Source organism: Anser brachyrhynchus, assembly GCF_964034855.1.
Source record: "Anser brachyrhynchus genome assembly, chromosome: 1".
Classification (NCBI taxonomy): Eukaryota; Metazoa; Chordata; class Aves; order Anseriformes; family Anatidae; genus Anser; species Anser brachyrhynchus.
Window position 1 is genome coordinate 171,055,419 of NC_137694.1, and position 27,276 is coordinate 171,082,694.

At 37.5% G+C, this 27,276-nt stretch overlaps 1 protein-coding gene and 2 long non-coding RNA genes across 5 annotated transcripts in view; 1 reads left to right on the forward strand and 2 right to left on the reverse strand.

Annotated features, from left to right (window-relative positions):
* Window positions 1-27,276, reverse strand: part of LOC308180126 (uncharacterized protein) — a 501,337-nt gene that overhangs the window by 110,911 nt on the left and 363,150 nt on the right. The gene's annotated exons all lie outside the window — the stretch shown is intronic.
* On the reverse strand, window positions 1,418-6,527 carry LOC308180177. 2 transcript variants are annotated; one of them, XR_013940787.1, is made up of 4 exons: window positions 6,372-6,527; window positions 6,232-6,262; window positions 2,196-2,240; window positions 1,418-1,598 (listed from the first exon to the last, which is right to left on the reverse strand). It is a non-coding gene; the product is annotated as an uncharacterized lncRNA (long non-coding RNA). The 2 variants fall into 2 exon arrangements; XR_013940788.1 differs by having other exon boundaries at window positions 6,232-6,527.
* LOC308180169 lies at window positions 6,563-15,748 on the forward strand. Of its 2 annotated transcripts, XR_013940785.1 has the most exons (4): window positions 6,563-6,869; window positions 7,068-7,532; window positions 9,110-9,188; window positions 14,150-15,748. It is a non-coding gene; the product is annotated as an uncharacterized lncRNA (long non-coding RNA). The 2 variants fall into 2 exon arrangements; XR_013940786.1 differs by having other exon boundaries at window positions 6,602-7,532.

Consider the following 27,276-nt stretch of genomic DNA (forward strand, 5'->3'; position numbering starts at 1 on the left):
AAACTTCTGTTTTAGGCTGACAAAGGAAATATAAGAATCTTTCATAGAATCTAGACACCTCTCCATGTCTGAAGACTGATGGTGGTTTGTTGCTTCAGGTAAATTAATTTAGATAATTAGAAAGAGATAAATAATATCAGAATTTCTTCTCACCCTTTACTGTCCATTAAGGGAGCTTAATTAAATATCTCAGACACACAGAACTCTATTGCAGAAAACTAAACTTAGGTGAGATGAATACTGCATGAAATGTTGACTTTTACCTTATTTAAAACAATGTAGTGGCTATCTTTAACAATTAGATCTATTACATTTGATGGCAAATCTCTTCACTCAGAACAGCTTCTGATTTCAGAATCATTTACAGTGATGAAACCTGACAGCCATAAAATCAGTCACCAGAAATTTATATAAAGTATGATAATGAGAATTGGAAACTTCTGTGCAATGATCTGTAAACTCATGTTTTTGTAATTATATAACTTGTACCCAATATTGCTCTGTCCTTAATGTTATTTCCTCTTCCAAGCAACTAATGGCTTCATTTGGAGGGCAAGTACTCTGAAGGAAAAAAATTGTCATAGCAACAAAGTTTATTACTCGACAATGGAGTCTTTAAAATAGTAGACATATATCTTAAAAATAAAACTAGAACATAATATCATACTTTTCCACAATAGTACTGTTGGGAACATCATGTTGTATTTTTTTGTTAGGGAAGGGGTCAAAACTTTTTTTCATGCTGCAAGAGAGAAAAAGGTAGACTGTTTTATGGAGAAACTGCATTGGTAGAGACAGTCATGCAAGGAACAAAAATTAATCCCATAAGGAGGAAAAAGGAAATGATGATGATTAGGACTTGCAAGTGAAAACCTATAAGATGGAAAGGTGTGAGTCACACATACATTCTGAATAAGCAGGTTATTATTATTTCACTCAGTGAGAGACTATTTGGAAACTAACTCAGAATTTGGAACTCTTTGGAGTGTAATTTAGACTATGCTTACCATAGATTAAGTTTTCACTTGGAGAATTAAGCTGACAACCAGCAGGGCAGAATTTAAAGCATGGTTACCCATCCATAATACAGAAATGAGAAAGGTGTTGCGTGAAGACACATAACTTCTATACTGCTCCTGTGATAGTGTCAAGTGTTATACCCACTGCTGTAACACCATGAAGACTCACAAGACCAGATCCCTGAAAAACACGTGCCTCTCCTTAATATGCCTTAGTTGGACCTTGAAGTATTGATCAGATGAAACACTGAAAATGTCAGAACTGGTGTTACTTCAGACACTAGTCTAGAATGATTTGTGGTTTGCTGAAACCCAGTCTAACTGCAGGATGTTAGAGTGAAAATAGAGAAACAATTTGTTTGTTGATATGAGTCCCACCTTTACTGTATATATCTACAAAATATTTAAATGCCACTTTTATAGACGAATGTCTGTTTTATACAGACTCTTCTTATAACTATTTTTTATACAAATGTATAAATAAGAAGCTGGATGATACTTATTGGAAGCTGCTGGCTGAAGCTGGAATAGCTGCAGAGGTAGTCCCAAAGTTGTCACACATGACTCCTTGTGTCAACCCTGAGGGATACCATGCATTAATATACGTAACATGATGACTACGTCCATAAAACTGCCCTGATTAGTTTGTCATGTCTCGTAATAGGTATCTGTACAAGACCTATCTCAAAAAGTCAAATATTTAAAAACAGATGCACTGTGACTTTTTCTTACAATTTCTGTAAATGTCTATGCAAATTCCATTAAGATAGAGTCAACGCTTAGATAAGAATTAATTCTACATAAAATCCTGTTTTGTTGACTTCATTCCCAGATACTATTGGACACAATTCTTTGGAAGATATTCTGAAGCCTTGCTTAACTGGGAAAAATCATCGGTTTCAATTCTATGATACAAGGCTTCACCTAAAGACGGAATTTTTCTTCTTAACTTTATGTTTGGTAAATAAACTGGCAGATTAACATCTACTAAGGAAAACACATATTTACAGTTATCTCAAGACTTTAAACTATTTAATTAAAATATTGTATTCAAAAGGTACTCAATAAGTGGAACTATTTTTACATTCCAAATCCAATCTTCTGGATTCATATAAAGAACATAGTTCAATTAACCTGGCAACTTCCATGCAACTCCTGCCCTCCTTTTGCACTGACCTTGGGGTCTGCAGAGCTGGTTCTCACTCCTCACTCTCCCAGCTCCTGTAGTCAGCAGTTGAGATAAAGACAGTTTAATAAGACAGAAAGGAAAAAGAAATAGTAGTGATAACAATATGTACAAAGCAAGTGATGCATGCAATGCAATTGCTCACCACCCACTGACTGATGCCCAGCCTGTCCCTGAGCACCAGCCCTACACCCCACCCCGACACCCCCCAGAGAGCCACTCTATATTAATTGTTCAGCATAATATCAAATGGTATGAAATATCCCTTTTGCCAGTTGGGGCCAGTTGTCCTGATTCTGTCCCCTCCCAGCTCCTCAGGCACCCCCAACCTCCTCACTGGCAGGGCAGCATGAGAAACTGAAAAGTCCTTGGCTCTGTGAAAGCACTGCTCTGCAATAACTAAAACATCAGTGTGTTATCAGCATTGTGCTCATCCTAAATCCAAAACACAACACCATACCAGCTACTAGAAGGAAAATAAAATCTATCCTAGCCAAAATCGTGATAACTTCCCATCTGCATGTCATTTCCAGGAAAGCAGGGCTCCATCACACTTAACGGTTTCTTGAGAAGGAAAAAAACATTAATCCAAACATTCACACCTCCTCATTTTTTACCCCAGCTCTTATTATTGAGCATGATGTCATATGGTATGAAATATCCCTTTGGTCAGTCAGGGTCAGCTGTCCTGGTTGTGTCCCTCCCCATTTTCTTATGCACCCCCAGCCTCCTCACTGGCAAGGCAGCATGAGAAGTAGAAAAGTCCTTGACTCTGTGCAAGTGCTATTCGGCAGCAACAGAAAGCATTATTATGTTATCAACATTATTTTATTAAAAAATCCAAACCACAGCATCACACCAGCCTCTGCAAAGAAAACTAACTCTATACCAGAAAAAAAGAAGGAAAAAAAAAAAAAAAAAACATGACAGGATTCCAAAAGTGATCTTCAAAGTGAAAAACAACAATCAAAAATCAATTTCTGAAGAGATCAATCACCCCCAAGAATGGGCCCAGAAGGAGAACCAAAGTAACAGGTAGAGTCTTGCTTCACAATTGATTTGCATCACAGTGTGTGGAGCACTGCAGAGTTTAGGAATCGATGTCATAGTGTCACAGAGTTAACCTGATGTTCCAGCAAAATTTCAACCTGTTTAAGGAGGGAAAAGAAACAAAACATACAATAGAGAAAAAGGAACATGTGCAGCATGGGATGTTTTTTCAGAGAGCAAACCTCCAACTTGGGTAAAATCAAGCCCTTTTTGTATCATTGAGACATGAGAGAGCATGAGAGACACCACCACTTATGTAACCAATGGGTGCTGTTAACTTTGGCCTTCTTCCTGAGACCACCAATAGTTGTGGTGGTCTTGCCACCAACAAATAGACATTTCTTGCTTTCCTTTATTTTCTTTACACTGGCATTTTATTTCTTACATTGATTCCTACTTTCTTAGGTGATAAGTCATATTTTCAGGATGCATCTGATATGAATTATTCAGCCACACTTCAAGGATCTCCCAGGTTCCTAGGCTAAGTTCCTAGGCTGAAGGCCAAGTTATCAGGCCTGGTTTCCAGGCTGCTTTTCCAGTCTGGCAGGCATATTCTTCTCTCTGTGTTTAGCAGTCATTTCATGTTAGAACTTTTCTCATTTCAGCAAGGTTATCTCTATATCTACTCCCATCAGATAATTACACTGATGAGTGCCTACATGTCATGCAAAAGTTATACTGAAAACAAGTTATGCAAATACTAGTTTCTCAACATGGATATTTGATCTTTGTTTATGACGATGTTTATTTTACATATTTCCTTCTCACTTCTGTATGTATTGCACTTAGCAAATGCTTAGAAAGAACTGCACTCCATAAGGGAACAGATCATGAATAGATCATATTTTCAAAGTCAGAAATAGTGAAACCAGTGCAACTACAGTAGGACTCCCTGCACCTCTGTCCTCATATCCCTTCAGTTGCTTCCATATAAATTTTCTTAATTCTAATAACTTTGTCCTTCAGACCTTCTCTCTGTAGAGGAGCTCATTTTCCTTTAATAAGGGGTAAAAATTGAATACAGTCCCTGTGACTTCCTGATCATCTTGGGCATAGCCCTACATATAAATGTGGATTTTATGCTGCTGCAGTTCACTGAACATCTGAAAAGAAAAGATAAATGTTCCCTGTGTAGACTACTGTGGTGACTTTGACATTGCTGGACATATATTTCCCCAATAGTGACATTCACTGTGGAGACAAAAGAAGGATTAAACATTATAATTGTACTTCGACAAGAACATATGACTTCTGGGATGGATTAATACTCCTGCAGAGGATTTTACTACTATGTCTGACAATACTTCCTCGTGAACTTTTCTTTTGGATGCCTTTTTTCTTTAGCAGTAAAATGATAAATGGAGTGTTCTGAATAAATATTTATCTCTAATCAAAATTAAAATATACCGTAAGTTCATGAAAGTTTATCCAGACTTTTCCACTACCCAACAGAATTTGATCATCTCAGCTGACCTTACAGCAGGTCCAACTTTCTTACATTTGACCCTCAGTGACCTCTTCTGACTATAATCTGAAACTTTAACTTTTTTTCCTGCTATACAAATATGAGTCACAGAAATCTATAACGGTATATATAGATGACTCGCTGTCCTGGTTTTAGAGTAGCCGGTATGGTGCTGTGTTTTGGATTTAGGATGAGCACAATGCTGATAACACACTGATGTTTTAATTGCTGCAGAGCAGTGCTTGCACAGAGCCAAGAACTTTTCAGCTTCTCACACTGCCCTGGCAGTGAGGAAGTTGAGGGTGCCTGAGGAGCTGGGAGGGGACAGAACCAGGACAACTGACCCCAACTGGCCAAAGGAATATCCTATACCATATGGTGTCATGCTAAGCAATTAATATGGGATGGCTGGGTGGGGCAGGGATGGCAGGGACAGGACACCACTGCTAAGAGACAAGATTACTATATTTACTATACAAGTAAATCTCAGGGATGAGATTACTATATTACTAGATTACTATAATTACTACAAAATCTTTTAAAGAATCTTTAACATTTTAACAAGGTTAATTTGGTTAGAATTTTCTAAATTAATTACATTTCTGAAATTATCACTCTTCTTTCGTTAAGGTTATTCAAGCTCCTATAAAATTAAAAAAAAAAAAAAAAGTCATCATTCCAGACTGTGGATCTATTACTCTTAGAATTTCCCAACAGATAGTGCATCAAAGCTTTCACTCATAGCAGCTGGAAAAGAGATCTGAGACCACAGAGGAATACACCCCCGCCTATGTCTCAGGTCTGTTTGAAGGAGTTACTTTAAGAGTCACAAAGTAAAAGAAAAAAAATCATTTCAGCTGTACAGCTTCAAAGTTTCTCTAACATAAAATAGATCTGCACAAAAACTGAAGTCCCAGAAGGCAGAAAATGCCTGTTTAAAAGGGAAATTTTAACTCTGCCATGACAAATGCAACTAGAAATCAGAGGTGTTTTTTTTCTTTTTTTTGTTAAGTGGAAATATTATAGCAGTGGTTACCCTTATTATTATTTATTTTCTTAATATTTATATATAGATCAATGCTATATTGAAAATAAATAATTTATTTAGAGTAAAGCAGTATTCATGACGATATATTATTTCATTTCATAATCTGACTGAATAGTAGATATATATGCACTATATATGCACAATGACCACCTGAATTCTTAGGAGATAATTACGTTATCATGCGATTATAAGCATAGTCAATATACTCAGTTATCTAGTAAACCTATAAACATATTATTTTCCTGGAGTATTTCTCCAGTTTAAGATCCAAGAAAATTTCTTGCAAGTTCAAAGTCAACTTAAAACATTGAAAAAAATGCCACATCATACAATATGTTACAGAATACTCATGTTTAAAGATCTTCTTTTTTTCTGTCCATGAGACTGAAGAAAATGGGAAAACCAGCAGGTTGGTAAACCTTTTTTTGAAGTAAAAAAATAAATGAATTTGAAAATAATATACCTATGTTTCATCCATGCTACAAAGGGAAGAACTGAATTGAAAAGAAGTTAGATATTTTCTTAAGATAATCAGAAGATGTCAGTACTGTGGACCTCTAGCACTGTGAAGCCCTTCCTAGCACCTGGAGTCCAAAAACTCACTTCCAGCTCACACAATGATGGAGATCTGTGTGGTTATTATTTGCCCTGATTTTCACTGCTGGGAAATTGACAGAAAGAAAGAGAAAGATCAGATCTGCCTTTCAGCAGTACAAGATTTTCTTGGTTTGGATAATTGGAGGAACAAAGGACAGAGAATACTCACCAGAGAATTAGAACTCGGAACAGGTGATGTCCCAGTCCCACAGTAAGAAATCAATAAGACCCATTTAGTGATATGGAAGCCGCAGCCAAACAACAGCTGAAACAACTAACAGCCCCTGAAGATCTATGGAAGCCCAGTTCACACATTGTATAATACAAATGGTTCCAGAACAGGTTTTACTTACACTTTCTGTGCTACATGAAATGTTTCAAAATCTTTCTTTCCTTCAAAATTTTCATTTGCTAGTGATGTTGTCTGTAAGAAGTACCAATACCATTTCTATTGGAACTTGCTGCAAAATCAAAACTGAGTTCTGTGCATGAAAATATCAAAAGGTATCATCTTTAGGGTGAAAATCTGCATCTTCTTATGCTTAAACAACTGTAATTTACTTAGGAAAAAAAAGGTGATTACCAAATAAAATTTGACTCCAGGTTTCTAAGTGATTTTTCTGGAGTAGTCAGTGGACTGAAATGGCGTAATGAAGGGTTGTTGTTGTTGTTATTATTACCATTATTATTAATTTCCTGCAGGTTGTCATTGCAGAATAAAATAATTTTGTCATTTATGAGATCCTGATGTTATTTGTTGATGCCAGAAGTGTTAAATTCATAGAGATAAGTTATTGACAACATCCTTGCAGTACAGAAGACCAGTGGAACTGCACAAGGAAGATCATTACCAGCAGGATGAGGAAAATGGTCCTTTCCCTCTGTTCAGCCTTGGTGAGAAACATCTGGAGTACTGGGTTCAGTTCTGGGCTCCAGTGCAAGAGAGGTGTAGAACTACTGGAGCACGTCCAGTAAAGGGCTACAAGAATTGCTAGAGACTGAAACATTTGTCACCCCAAAGAGAACTGGGACTGTTTATACAGGAGAAGAGAAGGCTCAGGGAGATCTTACCCAGCTGCATAAATACTTAATGAGAGAGATTGAAGAATTATAGAATCACAATAATTCTTGGATAATCTTTGCATCTGCAGTAAATCAGAAATGAATGTAAGTATGCTATCACATGAAAATAAGTATTTGTTTCCTCAAATTACTCAGATTTTATAAAATAACTGGAAAGAAAAAGACTGATACTTTCTTCATATGAAATCTTCCTAGCTTTGGAAACCTAGTGTTTAAATCCACAAATCTATTTTTGCCATTTCTAAAACATGTATGTCTGTGTGGCTATCTGATCAGGATCTTATCTTCATTTAAAACCGGATTTCTTTCTTTTTCTGAATAATAGTAATAAGAGATTTAATTATTACTGGTCTTAGAACGCAAAGGATACAGATCACAAATTAAAGGTATTTCTTTTTTTTAGATATAAATATACAAACACACATAAATCAATCATATACAAATGGTTAACAAAGTATATGGCCCTAATTTTTCTACAAATGGTCAGCAAATTTTATAGCCCCAATTCTTTTCCTTAATTGTTTATGTAGAAATCAACAGTATTTCAATGAAAGTTGGTGGTAGATGCAGCAAGGAAATCTGAGGACACAAGAGACTTGCTATATCAGGCCATATTAAAGTGTGGTATAAAAAATTATGCAATTTTATTTCATAACTCTGAGCTGTGACTTACAAATTTGTGGACTATCAGGGCTTTATCAGTTACTTATAAAAAGACATATGAAAGATTATTAATAAAGACAAGTCTACCACTTGTCTAAGGAAAGTCTAAGGTAGGCTTAAAGATTGTATATAAGGTTTTAATTTCCACTTAATTTTTCTATTAATATTTACTTTGGTCTCTTAAAAAAATCAGACCCCTGTTATATCTCACCATGCTCTGTTTAGCTGAATGCACATGTATATATGAATGTTTTTGCATTTCTGAAAGCAACTGGAATGTTGTTATCTTCACAGGCTTTTTTTGTCCTGAATCAAAAAAAATAACATTTGGATTAAAAAAAGGAGATATAATTTAGGCAAAAGATATCATAAAATGCCATCACTAGTTGTTATTATTAATATATTGGGAAAGCCATAGAAATTCACAATGTAGGACAATATACAAGATGAAATTAGAAATTAATTCACAGAGACAGTAAATCATGAAAGACTACTCAGCATAGAATGGAACAGCTAAACAGAAATAACTTCTGAGAAAAAATAGGAAATATTTGGGTAGGGGGATAAAACATATTTCTGTGATGTAACATTAAAGAATTTCAAACAGCTGTATAAGTACAAATGGATTTGTGTTGGTTTTAAGATGCAAACAAATATGACAAAACATTGTCTTCAGTTTCTAATATATTGTGAATTGATTTATTTATTTTAATATATCTGTTCATATATCAAATATTTCTGTAATGATACATGATTCTCTAATCACAGAGATTATAATCTAAGTAGCTATATATTTGTATATATACATTGATGTGTCAATTTAGTTATGTGAAGAAAAGCCTCAGATAAGACATGCCTTCAGGGATTCCCTTTTTCTTCAAATTATTTTCCCTTTCTTTGTTCTTTTAGAAAATCGAATGTCCTCTCATGAATCATCACCTTGCAAAAAAATATCCCCCAAAACAAAACCAAAAAACCCTTTTTGATCAATGTTACAGGTCTTCGGGATCATCAGTTAATTAAAACTTCATTCCTAGCTCTACTTGCATTGGAAATCAAGCTGAAAATATAACCAGGGTAAGCCATTGAAAAGATATCTTGCATTCTATAAAAAAAGGAGGATTTACTATCCATTTTAAATATTTAGCATAAAGTTTGGTGCAAACAAAGTTAAGCTCTATACTGATAAAAGTAAACTGTCATTCTTTTCTCCTGTTCTGTACAAGAGACAGATTTTAAACTGTATGATGATACTATACAGTTGATAATGATAATTAATACTGAAGATTAAGATCTTTTTCCTGCTATTTAAGTAGAATTATTTGAGTCTAAATTTCTGAACAAAAAGATAATTATTTCTATGTTGGAATTGACTAATTTTCTTTGAAGCTCACTCTCATTATTTCTCCCAAGAATGTACAGTTGTGTACAATTGTGTCATATCATCTAGCTGAAAAGAATCAGTTCAGAGGGAATCACTGCAGAAGCTGACAGTTACACAAGAGAAAACAACCGAGGCTTATTTTAAAAAGTTATCAAATCCAAACAGAAGACAATATAAGCTGCAAAAAGAGTGGAGCTGTGTTCATAAGCTTGCCTCAGGCAAACCGTATGTTCAGTTCACATTTACTCCTTATTTGGCACAGAAAGGAACTATAAAAGCTAGAAAAAATAAAATAAAATCTTTGACTGTATTTTATGCCTATGGGAAAACTATACCTAAAGTAATATGATCTCTACTATTTGTGATGTGAAGAATGAACTCTGGAAAGCATCAAGTCCATTCAAACGTCCTGAAATGACATTTTATAATACAGTAGTTTGAAGATACAACACAATCAAAAATACAGAACCCTTGTGGTACAAGTAAGACTTAGTTACTCTTTTATTATTATTATTATTTACCTGGCTTTAATATGCTTCAGATGCTACTGGGCAAGGGGCAAAACAATTTGTTATTAACAATGCATCTTCTGAAGTGCTCTCATTGATTCCTGGGAGGAGTTAGTACTAGCTAACCGTTAGAAGCTATCTATTATATTGATTGAAATAAAGAGGAGATACAGAAAAAAGGAACATCAAAAAACAAATCTTATTTTACAAATCTACTCAAAAGTAAGTCACAAAATAACAAACGTGTGATTTGAAATATGTAATAGACATGAACCATCTATGGAGTCAACCTTGTTATGATTTTCCCTACCATGTTTGCAGTGCAGGCAGACAGAGAAGATGCTCGTACACAGTTTGTATTTAACCTCGTCTACTGTCCGTTTTGCCACTGAGACAACTGGTTATAACAAGCAGCACGTGGAATGGAAAGGGGATATGGCAGGTGAAGATAACATTTTTAGATGTAACTGTTGAATTAAAGCTTGCCCTGTGACAGAAGACTTTGAAAGAATGAAACACAACAAAAAGCATATTACAAAGACAAGGACTCCTAGAGACCTAGACCCTCTAATAAGTTTGTATGCAAGTCAGTCCGTAGCTGGCCAGTTCAGAGTATATGCCCAGAGTTCACTGGCAGAAGCAATGCTGACAGAAGAATATATGATAACCAAGTCTGAATAGTAGATAGGGCAGCCAACTGGAGTTCTGGTGAGATACCTGTGTCTATAGTGAGATCCCTTCAACAGCTGGTGGGTCTGGCTACATTTATAGGCCTGTCTGATTTACAGGATGACTATAGGATGGTAATAGGATTTATAGGATGGACAAGAATTAATAGAAATGGGAAACATTTGAAGAACATTTCTGAGATTAAATGCTTCTTCCTGTATTTGAACATGGTCTATCGCTAATGTTGGTAAATGAACAGTCTCCTTGCTTCACCAGAAGTATGAAATTATGCCACACGTTTGGTGGCACAGACATACAAGGGAGGGCTAATTCTCCCAAGGCTGAGGTGTCTGAACTGTCAGAGAGAGCAGAGTAGTATACAGGGGTCTGAGGGCTGGATACTGGAGGGGCTAGAGGTACAAGCCAGCCACTGGCAGGACCCATGTTCATGCATGTGGGTGAGATCTGCTAGTAGGCTTTGACCAGAGAGCAAGAGCAGTGTCAGGTCATTTCTGTTGTTCAAATTTACATTAGTGTTTTTAGGGTAGATGTCTGTAAAGGCACTACTCTTTGCTAATCAACTAGCAGTCAACTGTGTCTGTGGGATGTGTGTATTTGTGTGTGTGCATACATGTGATAGCACAACAGGAAGAACACTTCCCTCTGATCATGCAGTCTGTTGCATTCAGTCAGACTATAAGGCTTTACACAAACATTGCAGTCTGCATAATTAGGCCAATGAGTCTGTCCTGGTTTTGGCTAGGATAGAGTTAATTTTTGTCATAGTAGCTGGCATGGTGCTGTGTTTTGGATTTAGGGTGAGAATAATGCTGATAACACACTGATGTTTTAATTGCTGCAGAGCAGTGCTTGCACAGAGACAAGGACTTTTCAGATCCTCACACGACCTTGCCAGCGAGGAGACTGGGGGTGCCTGAGGAGCTGGGAGGGGACAGAACCAGGGCAGCTGACACAAACTGGCCAGAGGGATATTCCATACCATTTGTTATCATGCTGAACAGTTAATAAGGGGTGGCTGGCCACGGTGAAGGGTGGCCACAGGGATTGCTGCTCGGGCATGAGCTGGGTGGTGAGTGGGTGGTGAGCGGGTGAGCAGGTGGTGAGCAATTGCATTGTGCATCACTTGCTTTGTACACATTATTATTATTACTATTATTTTATCATTATTATTTTGCTTCCTTTTCTGTCCTGTTAAACTGTATTTCAGCCCACAAGCTTTTACTTTTTTTTTTTTTTCCTAATTCTCTCCCCCATCCCACTGGGGAGGGAGTGGGGGCATTGAGTGAATGGTTGTGCGGTGTTCAGCTGCCTGCTGGGTTAAATCACAACAGAGTCAGAAGCTAAGTTCAACAGCAGCAGCTACTGCAATACACAGAGACAAGCAGGGCATTTAGGTAGTATGTCAGTATCTGGAAAGTATTTTAATAGGGCAAAAGAGCTATAAATTGAAGATAAAAATGTTGTTGGAATTAGTAATGTATTTCCAGCAACACATACAGACCCTTACAGCTCCAACAGTAGCACTACAAATTAAATCTTATGACAAAACATTTTCATGGGATTAATACACAATTCAGTAAGTAAAAATAGTACCGTTTTCATTGGGCATTCATTTTTCATTTATACTAATCAAATATAGAAGTACATTATGTAGAAATACAATCTGGAAAAACAATTTTCCCGTGAAAACAGTGTGTTCAAATGCTATTGTAGCTTTTATATATTCTGTGTTTTAATAGGATCCTGTGTCAAGATTTTCTACAATTATTCTTTGGGTTTTCAAGTGTGGAAGTTATTTTAGTCTGGGCTCACTAGTGATAAATCCTAAGCCAAACATATTAAATATTTTGCTTTTGTTCCTGAGGAAGGTAATATTAGTCTCATTTACTAGATGAATTTGGAAACTAAGTGTATTACTAACAGTTGTTCCTGTCAAGCATGATTAATTCTCTCAAACAAATAACTAGCTATTTCCATTTCTGTAGAGATGTCACATACAGAATGCAATCATTTCTTTTTAACTCAGTATTCTCAGCTCATTCTATTCAGTATTCTCTATATTTCAAGTATCTCAAATGAAGAAAACAGAATATTTTAGCAGAGAAAACCCACCTGTGGTAAAATGTGTTTCAGAGTACCTTGGCATTCCAATATTACTTCTATGTAGCACAGAAGAGCTATCAGCACTGGTGGCACCTAGATTTATTTATGTATTTTATTTTATTTTATTATTATTTTATTATTTATTTTGTTTTATTTTATTTTTTATGTAGTAATAGTTATCAGGTAAAACAGCAGATCAAGATGAAGTATATATGGTTCAATATCAAATATATACATGCAAATTTTTATTATTTCTTGTAAAAGATATTGAGATGTTAGAATAATAAAACATAAAACATAAAAACATAATAGATTTAAACCAAAGAACATTATTAGGAATTAATATTAAATAGTATGTCAGAAAATTTAAATTAAAAAAGTCTTTACTAAAATCAGATACTCCAAAACTGTGCTGCTGAATCTAATCTGTTAATTACTAGACAATTCCTGTCAATACTCTGTAAATACACTTATTTTCTTACTAACATCAGCTACTTGATATCAAGACTCCTACACAGAAAATATTTTTGCTTTTTAGATTGCATGCTTGCTTGTTTCTAGCAGTGTCCTTTAATGAAAAAAGTAATTGTTGTTTTGGAGTGACAGGTGTCATCAGATCAGGCTTGCTCAGCAAATAAAGAAAAATAATAAATTTTAATAAAGAAAAATATTGCATTTCAGTTTCATTCAGATATATTTCCTTTGTTCTTTGAGAAGAGACATTTCAACCCTGGAACAATTTGAGGATTTTGGCTATTGTTACACCATAAAATACAACTAGCTGGCTGCAGTTCAGATGCCAGCTATTTCACAGCTTAATTTTTAATGACATAATTTTAGGTACTAAATTTCCAAAGCAATCCAAAGGGAATTAATGGTATTATTAACAGAGCTAAAAACAAGTCAGGGGGTTAATCCCTATGTACTTCCCTGTAAAAAGTAAAGAAAAAATAAATGCAATTACAATTTACAATTCTCAGTAATGAACAGGATGTTGAGGTAAGAAAATTTAACCTTGAAAGAAAATAGATCAGTCCTGTCTTTTGTTTGTTTGTGTGTGTGTTTGTTATTTTAGCAGTATATCTAGAATATATCTATTCATCTGTTCACTGTAAAAAAAAAAAAAAAAAAAAGACTTTAAAATTCAAAATTTAAGGCCAATTTTTCTTCAGCTGCTGGAAAAAAAAAAAAAAAGCCCCATGACCAATGTAGTGAAAAATATTTAGAAATGGAAGCACTTTTGTATTTGTGTTCCTTCTGGCAACACACTTTCCACCATTCTAAGTAGGTGGGTTTCAGTTTGACTTGAATACATCAGTTCCTCGAAGACAGACAATGCATTTCTTTTGTAGATGTTTCTATACTGTGCATGGAAGCTGTGATGGACTTCTTAAGAAAGCCCTGAAAACATCATTGCAAACTGAAGAAGTATTGATATCGTCAGTGTCATGGGCAGATCAAAGATAGAATCCTCTGAGAATAACAAACACAGTGTTCTAAGGTGATGAGTAAAGAGGTTTTGAATAAGTTATAAATGGAAAGAATTGAGTTAAAGAAAGAGATTTGAAAGTTATAGTCTCAGTGAGCTGACAATCACATCTATGCTTAGTTGGAAGCAGCTTATTTCAGTTTCTACATGGTTGTTCTCAAAAGGAAAAATATTTAAATTGTATACTTCCTATACAAAGGGTTAAATGCTTCCCTAGAATTTAGTGGACCCCTGCTGTCTCCATTGTTTAAAATCAGTTACTTTTTTCACTGCTGCAGTCTGCACTTATATTTGATGATGATGATTCCATTGTGTTTTGTACAACCTGCTTGTAATCCTACAGATTCTGAAATTATTTTTTCTTTCTTTTATGTTTCTTCTATTCACGACAAAAAAATAAAGATGCATATTTAACTTGTAAACCTGTTGCAGTCTAAAATTTTACATCAGTGATTCTAAACTGCTGAATGAGCAATATTTCAAAAGGTCCTGGTCTAAGTGTGCTTGATGCAGACAAAAAAATACTCAATTCACATAAATTAAATCAGGATCAAATCCATTTTGGTTTGTTTTTTTGTAGGATCAGCGTCACCAATGTAACAGATAAACTACAATAACAGACACTTAAAAATGTCAACACTCATAAAAAATTCTTTTTAATACCCTTCTATAACTAGTCTCCAAACTTCTAATCTGTCTCCCCACACACAGATATTCTTCATGCCCAACCTGAAGAACTACTTGTCACCAGCCCGCTGCTCTCTTGGGAGCTGGAGTTCCCCTCCATGTACACCCTATGTGTAGGAGATGTAGTTACTCTGGCTTTGAGTGCACACCTTGTGCTCCCAAACCCCTGGTGATCCACATGCTGCTGAGAAAGCACCTGATGGGCTCATGCTCACACATCTAAAGCACAGTCCCTGCACTGTCATCCTGCGTATTGCAGCCCACAATACCACCCCACTCCCAAAAATGCAGTTGCTCATGACACCCCAGGAAGGCTGCTTTGTCCTGCCTGGGCAGGGCTTGGGATTCTGCAGGGTGCTTTCAGCAAATGTCAAGCCAGGTTTGACTGACACTGCTTTCTCCACAAGGTCTCTTTACTCTTAGAATCATAGAATCACAGAATCACAGAACGGTTGAGGTTGGATAGGACCTCTGAAAATCATCTAGGCCAACCTCCCTGCCAAGCAGGTTCACCCAGTGCAAGTTGCACAGGATGGCATCTAGGTGGGTTTTGAACATCTCCAAAGAAGGACACTTCACAACCTCTCTGGACAACCTGTTCCAGTGCTCTGTCACCCTCACAGTAAAGAAATGTTTCCTTATATTCAGCTGGAACTTCCTGTGTTTTGGTTTGTGCCCATTACCTCTTTCCCTGTTGCTGGGCACCACTGAAAAGAGTCCAGCCCCATCCTCTTGACACCCTCCCTTCAGATATTTGTACACATCGATAACATCCCCGCTCATTCTTCTCTTCTCCAAGCTAAACAGGCCCAGCTCTTTCAGCCACTCCTTGCATGAGAGCTGCTCCAGTCACTTAATCATCTTTGTAGCCCTCTGCTGAACTTGTTCCAGGAGCTCTATGTCCCTCTTGTACTGGGGAGCCCAGAACTTGACACAATATTCTAGGTGAGGCCTCACCAGGGCTGAGTTAAGGGCTGAGTCACCTCCCTTGACGTGCTGGCAACACTATTCTTAATGCAACCCAGAATACCATTGGCCTTCTTAGCCACAAGGGCACATTGCTGGCTCATGGTCAGTCTGCTGTCCACCAGGACTCCCAGGTCCTTCTCCGCAGGGCTGCTTTCCAGCAGGTCAGCTCCCAACCTGTACTGGTGTATGGGGTTATTCTGCACTAGGTGCAAGACCCTACATTTGCCTTTGTTGAACTTCGCGAGGCTCCTTGCCACCCAATGCTCCAGCCTGCCCAGGTCCCTCTGAATGGCAGCACAGCCTTCTGGTGTATCAGCCACTCCTCCCAGTTTTATGTCACCTGCAAACTTGCTGAGGGTGCACTCTATTCCATCATCCAGGTCGCTGATGAATAAGTTGATGAACAACATCACTGGACCCAGTACGGACCCCTGGAGGAAACTGCTAGCTACAGGCTTCCAACTAGACGGATCACAGCCCTCTGAGCTCTGCCATCCAGCCAGTTCTCAATCCACCTTACTGACTACTCATCCATCCCACACTTCCTGAGCTTGCCTATGAGGATGTTATGGGAGACTGTTGAAAACCTTGCTGAAGTCAAGGTAGATGACATCTACTGCTCTCCCCTCATCCACCCAGCTAGTCATTTCACCACAGAAAGCTATCAGGTTGGTCAAGCACAATTTCCCCTTGGTGAACCCATTCTGATTACTCCTGAACAGCTTCTTCTCTTCCATGTTCTTGGAGATGACCTCCATGATGAGTGATTTCATCACCTTTCCAGGGATGAAGGAGAGGCTGAGAGGCCTTCTTGCCCTTTTTGAAGAATGGTGTTACCTGGGTTTTCTTCCAGTCCTCAGGCACCTCTCCTGTTCTCCATGACCCTTCAAAGATGATGGAGAGTGGGCTAGCAATAACATCTTCCAGCTCCCTCAGCACTTGTGGAGGCATGCCATCTGGGCCCATGGATTTGTGGGTGTCAAGTTTGGCTAAGAGATCTCTTATCTGATCCTCTTTGACCAATGGAAAGTCCTCCTTTCTCCAGACTTCCTCTCTTGTTTCTAGGTTCAGAGATTCCTGAGGGCTGGTCTTAGCAGCAAAGACTGAAGAAAAGAAGGCATTCAGTAGTTCTGCGTTCTTTGTACCCTTTGTCACCAGGGCACTCACAACATTAAGCAGTGGGCCCACATTTTCCTTAGTCTTCCTTTTGCTATTGATATATTTGAAAAAGCCCTTGTCCTTGACACACCTTGCCAGATTTAACTCCAAAATTAATGGAGTTAATGTTGTCACATGTGTGACAACATGTTGGATAATAGGTCTTCCCAGGGTTCCTCTCAGTGCTGGGAAGGGATACGTACATATTTTACTGTAGTATTTGACAGTATAAAATTAACTTCATAAACCTCTGAGCCACCAACCTAAAATAAGAGGGGCGGTGTTGTGATTTCTTTTCTTACAAACCTATTCCAAGAGAGAAGTGAGAAACAAAGGAAAGAAACCAAAAAAGCCTTCCAGCCATCCTTCCTCTTCCACCTCCTCCCCCCAAGTGGCATAGAGGAATGGGGGAATGGGGGTTGTGTTCAGTCTGTAGCACTTTGTCTTTGCTGCTCCTTCTCAGTCACCCTCTGCCCCTGCTCCAATGTGGGGTCCCTCCCACAGGATGCCGTCCTTCCCAAAATGATCCTGTGGGGGCTTCCCACAGGCAGCAGAACTTCAAGAACAGCTCCAGATATGAGTCCATACCACAGGGTCCATCCCTCAGGAGCAAACTGCTCCAACCTGGGTCCCCCACAGGCAGCAGCTCCTTCCAGGTCACCTGCTCCTGCATGGGCTCCTCTCCACGGGCTACAGGTCTGGCCTGGAATCTGCTCAGGTCCTCCACAGGCCACAGCCTCCATCAGTGCAGGTCCACCTGCTCCACTCTGGTCTCCTCCAAGGGCTGTAGTGTGGAACCCTGCTCCACTGTGGGCTTCATGGGGGCAGCCTACTTCACCATGGTCCTCACCACAGGCCACAGGGGAACTTCTGCTCTGGTGCCTGGAGCACCTCTCCCCCTCCTTCTTCACTGACCTTGGCATCTGCAAGGCTGTTTGTCACTCCTCTCTCTCTCCCAACTGTTGTTGCACAGCAGTTTTTTTTTGTTTGTATGTTTCCTTTCTTAAATCTCCTCTCACAGAGGCGCAAATAACATCGCTTATTGTCTCGGCTCTGGTCAGCAGCAGGGCCCTTATCTAACATGGGTCAGCTTCTGGATTCTTCTCAGAGAAGCTACTCCTATGGCCCCCCTGCTACCAAAACCTTGCCACGGAAACCCACTACAGCAGTAAATATTTTTCCTATCACATTGAGTTTCACATGATGTGTATTACAGATTGTAACATTCATACCATCTAATTTTAATCATCTACTTGTAGTATTCTGAAGTCACCTTCTGTTGATAATTTACTTTTACTATATTAGCTACACAGGGAATTAAGAGCTAATTTCAAAATCTCAGTCACATCTCAGTTGCATGTTTGAAGTAACCAAGAGCAGACAGTGTAAATAACTCCCTCAGTAATCTGTTTCTGCTGCCATTCAAGATATGAGCTATCACAAGATGACATTTGCCGCCCTCCTCGGTGCAACTTTAAGAACAACATAAGTGCTCAGACACTGAGGAATTATTAACCTTCTCTTTCAAGCTGGTGTTTTCAGTAAGACTTTTTAAAGTGTGGGGTCTCTGGGATAATACTATATTATGATATTTTACTAGTATTGTGGGGAAGATAATGTATACAGATAACTAATAAAATTTAGTTATGGATTGTGTTCTTAAATGACTAATCCAAAATACATTATGATTTTTTTAATTGAAGAAAAATACCCTTTCTTCCACACTTTCTTCCATGTATGTGACATTGAACAAACTTTTGCATATTGCCACACATATCATCTTTGCATATTAACTGGACTATAGTCATAGAACCATAGAATATCCCAAGTTGGAAGGGACCCATAAGGATCATCGAGTCCAACTCCTGGCACCACACAGGTCTACCCAAAAATTCAGATCATATGACTAAGAGCATAGTCCAAACACTTCTTAAACTCCAACAAGCTTGGTGCAGTGACTACATCCCTGGGGAAACTGTTCCAGTGTACGACAACCCTCTCAGTGAAGAACCTCTTCCTGATATCCAGCCTGAACCTCCCCTGCCTCAACTTGACACCATTCCCTCAGGTCCTATTGATGGTCACTAAAGAGAGTAAATCAGCGCCTTCCCCTGCCCCTCCGCTCCCCCTCATGAGGAAGCTGTAGACTGCGATGAGGTCCCCTCAGCCTCCTCTTCTCCAGGCTGAACAGGCCTAGTGACCTCAGCCGCTCCTCATACGTCTTCCCCTCTAGGCCCTTCACCATCTTCATAGCCCTTCTCTGGACACTCTCCAACAGTTTCACATCCTTTTTGTACTGTGGTGCCTAGAACTGCACACAGTACTCGAGGTGAGGCTGCACCAGCACAGAATAGAGCGGGACAATCACTTCCCTCGACCGACTAGCAATGCCGTGCTTGATGCATCCCAGGATACAGTTGACCCTCCTGGCTGCCAGGGCACACTGCTGGCTCAAACTCAGCTTGCTACCAACCACAACCCCCAGATCCCTCTCTGCGGTGCTGCTCTCCAGTGTCTCATTGCCCAGTCTGTACGTATAGCCAGGGTTGCCCCGTCCCAGGTGCAGGACCCGGCACTTGCTTTTGTTAAACTTCATGCGGTTGGTGATTGCCCGGCTCTCCAATCTGTCCAGATCTCTCTGCAAGGCCTTTCCACCCTCAACAGTCAACAACTCCTCCAAGTTTAGTATCATCAGCAAATTTGCTCAAAACACCTTCTAGTCCTATATCCAAATCATTTATAAAAACATTGAAGAGGACTAGTCCAAAAATGGAGCCTTGGGGGACCCCACTAGTGACTGGCCACCAGCCTGATGTTGACCCATTTACCACAACCTTCTGAGCCCTAACCATCAGCCAATTGTTCACCCACCATGTGATGTTTTTGTTTAGCTGTATGCTGGACATTTTGTCCAGTAGGAACATCCTTGCATATTAACTGGACTACCCTTGACCTATCCTTGCATATTAACTGGACTACCCTTGACCTATCCTTGCATATTAACTGGACTATAGTCATCAACATCTCCCAAACAAGCAAACAAAAAAGCAAACATAAACCTCATATAAACCTCTTCTTTTAGGCACAAATCTGCTATGTTAATACATTAATCAGAGATGGGGAACATTTCTGGAAATAGAATTTGGTCACTATATTTGACTACATTGTCACTGTACTTGAGAGAGGTCTGGCAATGGAACAGGCTTCCCAGGGAAATGGTCTCAGCAACAAGCTTGCTGAAGTTCAAGAATACACTCTTAGAAATATGTCCTGTCATGTGGAGGCATGGTCCTTGTGTGTCCCTTCCCACTCAGGATATTCTATGATTTTAAGGGAAAAGGGAAAATGAAAGAGGAAGGGGAAGGAAAAAATAAAAATAAAAAATAAAAAATAAAAATAAAAACAAAAATTGAAAAAGAAAAAGAAAAAGAAAAAGAAAAAGAAAAAGAAAAAGAAAAAGAAAAAGAAAAAGAAAAAGAAAAAGAAAAAGAAAAAGAAAAAGAAAAAGAAAAAGAAAAAGAAAGAGAAAGAGAAAGAGAAAGAGAAAGAGAAAGAGAAAGAGAAAGAGAAAGAGAAAGAGAAAGAGAAAGAGAAAGAGAAAGAGAAAGAGAAAGAGAAAGAGAAAAAGAAAAAGAAAAAGAAAAAGAAAAAGAAAGAAAAAGAAAAAGAAAAAGAAAAAGAAAAAGAAAAAGAAAAAGAAAAAGAAAAAGAAAAAGAAAAAGAAAAAGAAAAAGAAAAAGAAAAAGAAAAAGAAAAAGAAAAAGAAAAAGAAAAAGAAAAAGAAAAGAAAAAGAAAAAGAAAAAGAAAAAGAAAAAGAAAAAGAAAAAGAAAAAGAAAAAGAAAAAGAAAAAGAAAAAGAAAAAGAAAAAGAAAAAGAAAAAGAAAAAGAAAAAGAAAAAGAAAAAGAAAAAGAAAAAGAAAAAGAAAAAGAAAAAGAAAAAGAAAAAGAAAAAGAAAAAGAAAAAGAAAAAGAAAAAGAAAGAAAAAGAAAAAGAAAAAGAAAAAGAAAAAGAAAAAGAAAAAGAAAAAGAAAAAGAAAAAGAAAAAGAAAAAGAAAAAGAAAAAGAAAAAGAAAAAGAAAAAGAAAAAGAAAAAGAAAAAGAAAAAGAAAAAGAAAAAGAAAAAGAAAAAGAAAAAGAAAAAGAAAAAGAAAAAGAAAAAAAAAAGAAAAAGAAAAAGAAAAAGAAAAAAAAAAAGAAAAAGAAAAAGAAAAAGAAAAAGAAATGTGATTTTTGGACTGCCCCTGGACAGTTCCTGGGCTGAGCTCAGGAGCTATTACGGGTCAGGATATTCCTCCATATTTAGTTTAGATTTTGCCAAATTGTTTCTGAGGTGAAGACAATTTAATAATATAGGTATCAGAAGCTGATGTCAGTGCAAGCATACAGTTCTGGGCACGTTTCAGTTATTGACAGCTGAAGTACTAATTTTGGTAGACTAAATCACCCTCTGGAGATCTTCAAACTTATCTCTCTTTCTCATAACCTCACTATAGATGTAAGCATATGTATATATAGGAATGTTGCTGAAGGATACCCTGAAAAGCAAGTAAGGAGTTGCATAGTAATCAACAGCTTGTAAGTAGAAAAAAAGAGGGAGTAGTATGCTGGAAAGTCAAAGCTGCAGAAGTCAGAAATCGTAGAAAGGTTAGTAGTGATCTCCTATAGTTACAGACTTAGAACTAGCCTGTACCTATACAATAAACATACTCATCAGAAATGGTTAATGTACATCTAGAAAAGCCAATGGAGCTTGAAGCTTGTATTACTGTCATGCAGTGGCTATTCAGAGTGAACTAGGAACACTCTTGAAATCATTGCAAAATTTGTGTAGACATATCTGGTGTATTATGTGTGTGGTTTATGTGGCAAGGAATGGTAGCAGGAAGCTTCAGGGGTGGCCTTGGTGAGAAGAGTCCAGAAGCTGCCCCATGTTAGATAAGAGCCAATCCTAGTTCTTTTTCCACTGGTCAGAGCTGAGATGGTGAGCGATGTTGGTTGTGCCTCTGGGAGAGCAGATTAAAGAAAGGGAAAAAACCTGCTGTGCAACAGCAGCTGGGAGAGAGGAGTGAGAACCAGCCCTACAGACCACAAGGTCAGTGCAAAAGGAGGGCAGGAGGTGCTCCAGGCACCAGAGCAGAAGTTCCCCCACGGCCTGTGTAGAGGCCCCTGGTGGAGCAGTTTGTCTCCCTACAGCCCATGGGTCCCATGGTGTAGCAGATCTCCACGCTGCAGCCTGCGGAGGAGCCCCCGGTGGAGCAGGTGGATGGGGCCTGGAGGAGGCTGCGGCCCATGGAGAGCCCCCGCAGGAGCAGGCCCCGGGCCGGAGCTGCAGCCTGTGGAGAGGAGCCCACGCAGGAGCAGGGGGTCTGGGGGGAGCTGCCGCCCGTGGGGGACCCATGCTGGAGCAGTTTGCTCCTGGGGGATGGACCCCGTGGTACGGAGCCATGTGGGAGCAGTTCTTGAAGATCTGCTGCTTGTGGGAAGCCCCTGCAAGATCATTTTGGGAAGGACGGCATCCCGTGGGAGGGACCCCACGTGGAGCAGGGGCAGAGAGTGACCGTGAAGGAGAGGCGGAGACGGAGCGTTAGGAACTGACCACAGTCCCCATTCCCTGTTCCCCTGCGCCACTCAGGGGGAAAACATAGAAGAGGGTGAAACATAACATAAATATATATAGAGAGAAGTAAATAGGAGGGCTAATTCTTCCGTTAAATACCACAAAGGACATCTGGAGTTGCTTCCCTCAGTCTCTGATAATCAGCATTTCTGTAAGCAAGGAAAGAGGAAGTTGAGAGAGGTACTTTTCAGTAACTTTGCATTATTGAACACTGTCAAAGACACAATAATATCCAAACTGGTTCACATAGATCTAATTTTTGCATAGCGGTTAATGTGTGTTTAATTTGTGTTAATCTAAACAACAACACAAAGATAAATATAAGTTATTACTGAAAGATAATTATATGCTTCATATATGGACATACCTTCTAACCAGTATAGTTATTCATTTCTATCTTTCATATTTTATTTTATTTTATTAAATAACACATGACAAATAATAAAATGGTCTTTTTAAAATTTTTTTGGTCTTTTCTTGATCTCATTTATTCCCACTCATAGGAGAAAAAAAAATATATATATATACATTTGTTTTTAAAAAAATATTGATACTTTAAAAAATGCTGAAAAATAACATCAAGATTATTGCTTATAACTACAGCATATTGTGCTTGAACTTTGACATTTGTACAGAAAGACTATTTTGCATACCTCTCACTTAAAGGTACTCTTTGTGGCTGATTTATAAGATTTTGTCTTAAAGAATTAAACTAGGCCAGTGCTACTTATCAAATATCTAATCAAGTATGAATATTCTAATTGCATTTTTGAGTGGATGGAATGATTGCTCACAATAAGATGGCAATTATAATCAAATACAAGTCTTAACCAGACATGGGAAAGGTCTTGGTAGAGTTAAGCATCGATTCAAATAGAAATAATAATATATTAAGTACATTATAATCCATGAACACTTGATTCTCTGCCTTCAGAAGACAATAGAAAATTCAAATATACCTAGAGTGTACTCGGGGGATATTAACTTTGAATTTTTTCAACATTCAAGATGACAAATTACTTGTGTAAAGAAGGGACCTCTCTCATATAAACGTATATACATCCTCCCTCCCCCCCCCAGCCCCCCAAAATAAAAATATATTTCTGTCTCACAATGGGAAAAAAGAATTACTAACTGCTCCACTGTTCCTGCTTAAATATGCCTTGAATTTTCAGGTTTAAACTAGATACCTAACCTTTAAACAGTAACAAGATATTTTTTCAAGATTATGCAAGAAACTCCCAAAGCATTGGCAATAAGACAAACAGAAGCTTACTGAAAGACTAAACAAAAAGCTCTGAGTGACACTGCATGGCGAACTTTCTCTGAAGAATGGTGGCCCAGGTGAAGTTCTTGAGAACTCTTCAGCCTTCTACATTATAACTGAGGTTATATTAAAACATCATTTTCTGTATCTTTATCTGTGTCCAGAATAAAAGGCCAGAATTGTTTTCCGTTAGCAGCCTATAGCAAGATCATCTGACCTACAACCAAAACTGAACTCGTGAATGGGGCATTAATTACATGGTTGCATATTACATGTTATGTTCCCTTTCTGTGAATACTGTCTCTCTACCTTTTGTGGAAAAGACCTGTTCTAACCCTCATTGCAGGGGGGGAAGAAAATGAAATGGAAAATAGAAAATTGTTTTTCAAGAGAAATGAATAACAAGAAATGACGATACTGAAGAGTACTGTAATGCAAATAGTTTGTGCTGAAGCTATTACACCATTCCTTCCTGTTGTATTGAAAAACTGTGAAGAGGACCTGATATTCTGCTTCCTTTAGCTGTTACAAGTGAGCCTCCTGCTGGGAGTTCTAATAACAGAATCTTAAGCCCATTGGGTACAAGAAGACCTTGAACAAAATACTGGTCACCCATGAAGGAGCATCAGAGAATTTCCAGTCATGGAAAGATGAGAATATGGAGTGAATAGGGACAAAATGAGTATAGCGATAAGTCTACAAGATCTTACAAGGCATTCCCCCTTGCCATGCTGACCCTAAAAGCACTAGTGTATTAGACTTGAAGAATGCAACATAAGGAAAAGATCACATACCTATTAAGTATAGGTTACATATGTTAAGTACATACCTATTTTCATTTTTCTCCCTGGTAAAGACAAATCATGGTATTACTAGAAAACTACCTTTGTATTTCTACTCAGGGTGCCAAAGATACTTCCTTGTGAAGAATGTATGCTGGGAAGGAACTCTTCCATGTACACACATATTTGGTAGTTAGATTAGTAGGGACAGAAGACGAAATTGGTAAGAAGTGAAAAATCTCTGCAAAATACTGAGAAAATAATAGGCTAAGTATATATAGTGTGAAGAGAATGCAAGGCATTGAAAAGAAGCCAATAGGAATCAGAGACATGATGTGAGCCAAGTTTGAGTAAAATAAAACAACAAGAGACAAACTGAGAAAATGAGAGAACTCATTTATATATAATTATTTCTTCAATGAGACAAAAATAGATGAACTGTTGTGAGTTCCACCACTTCCTCTTTAATTTCAAAAACATCAGTGGACTAATTTAGTAGAAAGCAAAACAAATTAATGTAACTTTCTTCTTATAAAGGATGATGCAGTATTTGTATATTCCCTTTTAATTAAATGCAATTTAATTTGAAGAAGGAAATAAATATTTTGAAAACACAATCAGGCAGAATTCATCAAACCAGTTTTGATAACATTAGATGAAAGATATGTTGAAAGAAAATAAATAATAAGTCCTAGAAAGATGGGAAAATGATTGGTACTTCCTTTCTGAAATATATACGTCATCTTTCATAGCAATGACTTCTCTTCGCTCTGAATAGGTATGCCATATTTTGACACTTCCATTATTTAACATATCTCCTTTTTCCAGACAGTAGTATATTTTCTCAGCCAAAGCTAAGCAAATATTTCAGCATTTTTGTGTGATAATGCTCTGAACACAAAGTACTTTGGATGATAAAGTTCTAAAACTCCAGATGGAACTTTGTTTTCATGCAGAGTTCACTGGAAAACCACTTACTACACCACTACACCACAACCACTAACTAACTACATAAGCACGTGATAGAGGAATGAATGATATACAGCACAGAACCAAAGCTTAAACACATGCCTGTCAGAAGCTGCAGTCATGGTCTTTTGAAGCACAAAAGGAAAGGGGAGCAGAGTTGTCTCCTTTATTCCATTTATCATTGATATGCTTTTCTAATTTATCAACATTTTGTTAAAGGTAGCTATTTGTACATACATTTCTATATGCGTTTCCCTCATAACTCTGAATGCATCATACCTTCAGAATCTTTAAGAAGGTTACAGTGCATACAGACTGCACTTTAAATACCTTTAGATAGACAAAGGAATTAGTTGGTAGGATTTTCATATTCAAAAATGTCTTAAATTGCTGTTGTCTTCATGGTTGGAAGAATTCCCTATAGCATGTATTTCACTGAAGAGTTTTTTATTATCATTTTGTGAATAGTTTTAGCTTTCTTTTATATAACTTCAGGGGTCTATCTTTTCCAGGTGATTTGACACAGTTCGCCTTTTTTTATTTTTTAATAAATTCAGTCACATTCAGTCCACTCACATCTTGTAGGATGTTATTACCCTTTTTTTGAAGACTTCTGAAATATAATGACAAGCAATGCATCAAAAATACAGACATATCTTTAGTACATTCCAATCTATGTAGAATTTAATTAAAAATAAACATAGGACATATTTTGTCTACTTTAATTTGGATGAATTATGACTATAATAAATTAAACAAAATGAAAATGGTGTATGCCATTACCATTTTAATTACCTCTCGCAGGAGATAATCAGCACTTTAGTAAGTTGTTTTCACTATGACTTCTCACAAGTATTTGAACTGGAACATTTAAGGTGACCCTAACTGTCTATAAAACTCAAGACTCAGAAAGAAAATAGGTAATAAGTAAACATGAAGTCTAATTCTCCCATTAAATGCCATAAAAGATACCTAGCTCTTTCATTTGACTATATAGGCAGATTAAATAATTTTCAACAGACTAAAGGTCCAAAATTAAGTCAGTAATACTGAATTCCATCCTGTTTTGGCCTAGGAATGTCATGAATTTTCTATTATTTTTTTTTGTGTGTTTGTGTTACAACTACATTGTTTTATGACAATTGCACCTGTCAGATAAATATGAAAAAATATAATTTTGTGGGACCAGAGAAGAATCTTGCTTGCAGTTTGTTTAAAATCTGAAATAACGGGAGTTAATAATCTTTCCCAGATTCTGTAAACAAATTTGAAAATGAGACATCTCTTTAATACAGTTTTTTCAGATTGTATTCATAGTTCATAGATAAAAAAGCAATGGGTTGAATCCTCAAATAAAACATGTCCCTGCAAATTGGATCAAAACTCTGACTGCCAGTCAGGATTTAATACTCAGCTAAGAACGATAATGTTTATGATATCTTCATGTGAACAGTCTAACTGTGTTGTGATTTAAGAATGTATTTGGAAAAAAAATGACTTCTCTTCAATATAAATTTCAGTCATCTGGTGAGGCACAA